This window comes from Dipodomys spectabilis, unplaced genomic scaffold (genome assembly GCF_019054845.1).
Source record: "Dipodomys spectabilis isolate Male_0828 unplaced genomic scaffold, ASM1905484v1 ptg000001l, whole genome shotgun sequence".
NCBI classification, from domain to species: Eukaryota; Metazoa; Chordata; class Mammalia; order Rodentia; family Heteromyidae; genus Dipodomys; species Dipodomys spectabilis.
In genome coordinates, this window is record NW_024870678.1 from 15,024,944 (window position 1) to 15,031,568 (window position 6,625).

At 38.6% G+C, this 6,625-nt stretch overlaps 1 non-coding gene across 1 annotated transcript; it reads right to left on the minus strand.

Moving 5' to 3' along the window:
- Window positions 1-313: 313 nt before the first annotated feature.
- On the minus strand, window positions 314-385 carry Trnae-cuc. The gene has a single exon. It is a non-coding gene; the product is annotated as a tRNA-Glu (tRNA).
- Between the last annotated feature and the right edge of the window lie 6,240 nt (window positions 386-6,625).

Consider the following 6,625-nt stretch of genomic DNA (forward strand, 5'->3'; position numbering starts at 1 on the left):
AGTGCTTGATAAGAAATGTACTCATTATCTTGCCCATGTAATTGTAACCCCTCTGTACAGTATGTTCACAAAAAATAAAAATTAAAAACAAAAAGAAAGAGAGAAAGAGAGAGAGAGAGAGAGAGAGAGAGAGAGAGAGAGAGAAGAAAGAAAGAAAGAAAGAAAGAAAGAAAGAAAGAAAGAAAGAAAGAAAGAAAGAAAGAAAGAAAGAAAGAAAGAAAGAAAGAAAGAAAGAAAGAAAGAAAGAAAGAAAGAAAGAAAGAGAATGATTTTAAAGTGTCCTCACACCATATTGTAGAAGGAAAAAGAGGCCTTCCCTGACCGGGAATCGAACCCGGGCCGCGGCGGTGAGAGCGCCGAATCCTAACCACTAGACCACCAGGGAGCTCTGCTGATTTTCTCTTCTGCTATCCTTCATTGTTTAAAAAGAAGATACACACTTTACACCAGTAGAGGGCACTTCTTGGTCGGGCCCCTTTGCTCTCTCCCATTCAGGATTTTTAGCTCCCAAACTGGGCACATTTCCACCCGCTCCCAAGAAACTTCAAGGTGACTTCTAAGGTAGACCCCTCCCCTCCTCCTCAGATTGCTGGGCTGAAAAAGACGCCCTAAAATTCTCATTCTAACTACCTCATTCCGAGCTGTCCTTGCCTAGGTAAGTGTGGTTATCCAGCTCTCCGGAACCTTCTTTATTCTTGGCCGTCTCAGCCACGTTTACTCCAAATCTAACCTGACTTTTTTTTCCTGCGAAGCGGTGTTAAATGACACAAACATTTCGGTAAATCTACTGGCAGGCAGAGTGCTGTTTGCAGGGCAGATGTCAGCGTGAAGATCATGGGGAGAGGCCGAACACGCACACAACTCGCAGTTCCCAAATGCGGATCATCTAGGGCAGGGACACACACACACACACACACACACACACACACACATACACACACACACACACACACACACACACACACAGTCCCGATTGTACATCTACCCCAATGTTAGTTAGTTCACGTTTCTCCAGTCTGCTATCTGGGCAATCGCTTCACTCGTCTGCATAAAATCCTAGGCACCACAAGGAGATGTAATTTCCAAAGGAGTTCAGGAAACTTTACAGTCCAGCCTCTATTAAGAACTCTCATGAAAAGAGAAAACAGTCACTGGCTGGAAACTCGCTTGGGTTTGGAAATGCCAGAACTTACCATGAGGCGGGGGGGGGGGGGGGGGGGGGGGGGGGGAGACAGGAAATAAATATGTCACCCTGTGCTGCAAAAGGAGAAGGAGGACATGGACATTTGTAAGGAACTTGCTCAGAACGGCAGCCGGCGCCCATGTGGGTTACAGCCTTATCCATTACTAACAAAAGTAGGTGAGCCGCTTCAATGTTGATAGCTTTCTTGTGTTCAGCAACGCTGAGATATACTTTGTCTAAAATTACTTACTAATATAACAGACTAGAAGACTAAAAGAAGTTGCCAAGGCTAAAACATCTATTTTAGATGGGAAATACTCTTGTTCACATCGAGTTCAGTAGATGGAGCTCTGACCTATAAATTGCAAGGTAACCAGACAAGCATCAGAATATCTGGTTTTCAACAAAACGATAAAGCAGATATTATGTTTGGACTTTTGGTTACATTTAATACGCTTAATCACAATATTGCACACCTAGGTACAAAAGGAGCCGCTGCAAACACTCCTCACTCTTATCCACTGTTTCTTATTATTGAACAGTAAACACTGTTAGCTGTTTCTTCTATAGGAGAAATTCTATATGTAAATGTTTATGTCTTCTCCTTTGTCTATTTATCTGTCTATCTGTCTGTCTATTTTTTTGTGCTGGCAGTAAGGCTTGAATTCAGTGCTTGGATGCTGTCCCTTAGCTTTTCATTTAAGGTTGGTGCTCAACCACTTGAGCCACTGTTCCATCTGACTTCAAGATTTTAGTTTGAACCATAAGCCCTATAGAAAATTGTAAGTATAGGACAATGAACACCCCATACACATTTCATCTAGACACATGCTAAGTTAGAGGCTTTAGTAACCTGTGGCTGTTCGGCATAGAAAAGTGGTAAGTACTAATTTGGATGTCCACTTAGTATTGAATATTCACTGTATTTTCAGACCTTACTATGCAAAATCAACATAAGGTATCTCAGTATTTTTTATATTGATTATATTTTAAGATGATAATCACAGGATACATTGTATTACATAAATGGTAACAAGTAACTTCATCTTTAACTATTTTCATGTAGCTACTAGAATTGTTTTAATTATGTGTGTAGCTCATATTGTTTTATTTTATAGTACAAATCTAGATTCAACTATTATTCGAGTATTACTTTCTCCTGATTGTTTCCTGGGAAAATTGAAGTTAGTGGCATCATCAAGATACTTTATTTCTGAGTGCTTTATTGTAAGCCTCCTAAAAACAAGCAATACAGGGATCATATTCAGGAAATTTAATAAAATATTGTTATTTATTTTATATAGTCAGTAATCCATTTTCTAATTGCCCTAATCACATCTTTTAGAGTTTCATTTCCTTTTACTCAGGGTCTAAGTATGGATTATACATTGTCTAGTTACTTTGCTTTATAGTGTCTTTCTTGAATATGAGTGGTTTCCTCAATGGTCTTTTTTACCCCCACTGGAACCTTTTTGATTAGAGGAAAGTGATTGTTTCAGAAAGGTTCTCAAGTTAGTTGTATATTTATTTTGGCAGGAGAACTATCCTATGTGTATCTATGTGTATCCTACCAGTGTATCTTATCAGAATTCACATGATCATATTTTAGATCTCTTTATCTACCATGATGAATGGCGTCCACTCTCCAGAATTCTCCAGAGCAAATTACTTAGCCCAAACCACTTTACCGTGTGATTCACTTAACGAGCCTGTGTTGGAAAACATTATCCTGGATTGTCTGAATGGATCCAAAAATCATCCCCCAAGTTTCCCTAAAAGTAAAAAGAGGAAGAAGAGCCAGAGGCAGAATGATATACAAAAGACATCAAGTAGACTTTTCTGGCTTTTTAAGTGAAAGGGGGGGGGGGGACAGAAAGACACATACTACAGGTTTTCTCTCCTACGTAGAAAAAAAGACAGTGTACAAGTGATTGTTTGGGTGGTTGGGATCAACAGGAGGGGGAAGAGAAACAAGAGAGTGTCAGGAGACTGTACCTTCAGAGTACTTTATTTTGGAGGGGCAGTATTGGGAGCTTAACAATAGATAGGTCATACCTGTTCAGCCACACCTCCTGATCATTTTGACTGTCCCTTCCTCCCTCCCTCCCTCCTTCCCTCCCTTCCTTCCGTCCTTCCTTCCTTCCTTCCTTCTTTTTTTTTTTTTAAGTTAATTGTAAAGGTGATGTACAGAGGGGTTACAGATCTTTCTTTCTTTTTGAGATATGGTCTTGTTTAGATACATACATGCACATGTATCCTCTTAATTTGCACTTCTAGCCACAGGTGAGATGACAGACCTGCCACTTTGTTAGTTCTTCAGTTGAGATGGGGTCTTGTGAAATGTTTTGCTGAACTGCAATCCTGCTCTTCTCAGCTTCACAAGCAGCTAGGATTACATGAATGACCCCACTTGTCTGGGTCAAAGAACTTTAGATAAATATATAAAATTAGAATAATGGAACTCATTAGTTTTTTAAGGGGAGAGATAAGAATAAATATTTAGATCTATTCTTTTTAATAGAGGAGTAAATATGATTAATTATACAATTAGTATAATTCAAAAGGAAAAAATAAAAACCAGGCAAGTGGAGAAAGGGACCCATAAGCCAAGGAATTCAAGAGATCTTCAGATGCAGGAAAACTCAGGGATGGATTCTCCTACAGAGTCTCCAGGCAGAGTGCTGTTCTGCCAACATCTTGATCTTAACCCAGCCTGAACTACAGAATTATTATTAACATCATTTTATGACTTTACTGGGATCTACTATGTGAGCCATACCTCCTACTGAACTATACCATTACAATCATTTTTAATGTTTTTCCAGGTCCTGGGGCTTGAACTCTGGGCCAGGGCGCTGGCCTTGAGCTCCTTTTGCTCAGGGCCAGCACTCTACCACTTGAGCCACGGCTTCACTTCTCCCTCCTTCTGTGATTTATTGGAGATAAGAGTCTCACAGACTTTCCTACCTGGGTTGGCTTTGAAATGATATGAAGTGAAGTAAGCCAGGCCCAAAGAAACATAGGTCCCATGGTTTCTCTTATTTGCAATAACTAGTGCATGTGTAGGACAAGTAGAAAAGGTCAAAAGCTATGTACACATGACCATGTAAGACGATGTTAAGTGAAACGAACCCCAAGATAGGCACACAAATAATTTTTTTCTTTATTGCTATTGTTTCTAACGTATTTATAATGTACCATGTGATTTTTTTTGTTTCTTTGTATGTTCCTCGCCCATGGTATAACCCCTGTTTTCACTGTATTTGATGTCGGTGCCCTGCATCTTGTATATACAAGGGGAGAGGAAGAGAAAAACCATAACCCCTCTGTACAGTATTTTTACAATAAAAAATGTACAAAAAAAAAAGAACCATGATCCTCATATCTCAGCCTCCTGAGTAGCTGGGATTACAGGAGTGACCCACTAGTGCCCAGTTTAACTTTGCGTTGTTTTTTGACACAAATAGTGTGGTGATTTTCCTATAAAAATACTAGGGAACTATTTGCAATAACTAGTGTATGTCTGAGACAACCAGAAACGGTTAGATAAGTTGATGTTAGGTGAAATGAACCCCAAGATAAGGACTCAAATGTTTTTTCTTTCTTGCTATTGTTTCTAACATATGTATAAGATATTTCTTTGTTGCTTTGTGTGTCCCTCCCCCATGGTATAACCCCTGCTTTCACTGTATTTGATATTGGTATAATTTGGGAGGGGAAGGGAAAAAACATGAACCCATTGCAACAATGAGATGTATAAGACATTATGTCGAAAATGAACTTTACAACTTTGGCGGGGGAGGGGGGAAGGGGGTGGTAAGAAGGGATGGGAAGGAGAAACAAAGGAGGAAGCAACAATGCTTGTTAAGAAATGTACTCATTACCTTGCTCATGTAATTGTAACTTCTCTGTATGGTATTTTCACAATAAAAAAAAAAAAAAATCTAATACCCTAAGTCTCACTGTGTGGCTGAGATGTCTTCCATGTTTCTCCATCATTGTTATAACACTTGAAATTAATGAGTAACAGCAGTTTTAGCTTCTACTTGTGATCTTTTTCAGAATTACAGTGTTTGCAAAAATGGTGGCATTTTAATTTTTTCATCCTTCTGTAAAGAACTTCCCCTAAATTTTTACCCTAAATTTTTATTCCTTATTTAAATTTTATATGTTTGGACTCACTTTGTTCTGTTGGCATGAGTTTTTATTCAAGTCCTCTATTGTTTCTACTGCTGCCATTATTTAATGCTTACATTGTCCCAACTTTGGATAGAGGTAGTCACTCCAAGTTGGCTCCTTTGCACTGTTGGCATGCCCCAATAGGAGTTGAGCAACACTCTACCTTCTGACATAACAGAGTTCAGGTACATTCTGTACTTCATAAAATAACTTAGGGAGAATGAATATGTCTCTGCCTATCAATTTTTTAAAATTTCCTTTTGTATTTTTACACAAGCAAATAGCATGCTATGCCTAATTTTTTCAAAGTTTTAAAATCAGTATGTTTTTAAGGATTTTTTAAAATGTAACATTCTCTCATTTTTCTCGTAGCTGCAAGGTATTCTATTGCATAAATATTAAAGCAGTTCTAAATCTAATTGCAGATTGTTTGTAATCTTTTGCTGTTACAAAAAGTACAAAGTACAACGAATAACCCTGGGCACATAGCTTACATTTTTTCCCACAAGTGACCCTACCTTAAAAAATATCAATTCCTAATTTAAAAAATGCTGTTTGTTATCAAATGGGGAAAAAATTCTGACAGTCAATTAAAACTCAGCTGTTGCTACAATTTATTGATATTTTATCTTTTACTTCGATTTCAGTCTGACTCATGTATGGTTTTGTTCACTAATGTGCACATGCATTTGACAGATACTTGTTTAATCTATGCACAAATGTGAAAAAAACACAAGATCTCTGTAAAGCTTAATCTGGTATTGCTCAAGTAACCAAGCAAGTATAACATAATAGAATAAATGTATCACTTACAGCTTAAAGTTTGTTTACTAGATTAAAATCTGTCTTTTCTTGCGTATACACAGAGAAGAATATAAAAAAATAGCACTGTTCTAAGGAAAATCATGCCCCCCTTCATTGTTATTGGGATTTGAATTTAGGGTGCAAGTCATCTACTACTTCAGCCACACATTCAGCCCCCTCCCCTTTTTTTGGTCGGTCATAATGAACTCTAGGCCTGGGCGCTGTCCCTCAGCTCTTCAGCTCAAGGCTAGCTTTCTTCCACTTGGGCCACAGTGCCACTTCCAGCGTTTTCTGTTTATGTGGTGCTGAGAAATCGAAGCCAGGGCCTCATGCACTCTACCACTGAGCCACCTTCCCAGCCCTCAGCCCCTTTTTGATTTAGTCATTTTTGGGGGGAAGAGGATAGGGTATGTTCGGAAAAAAAAACCTAACAGGAGTTTTCATAGCAGTAGCTTTATT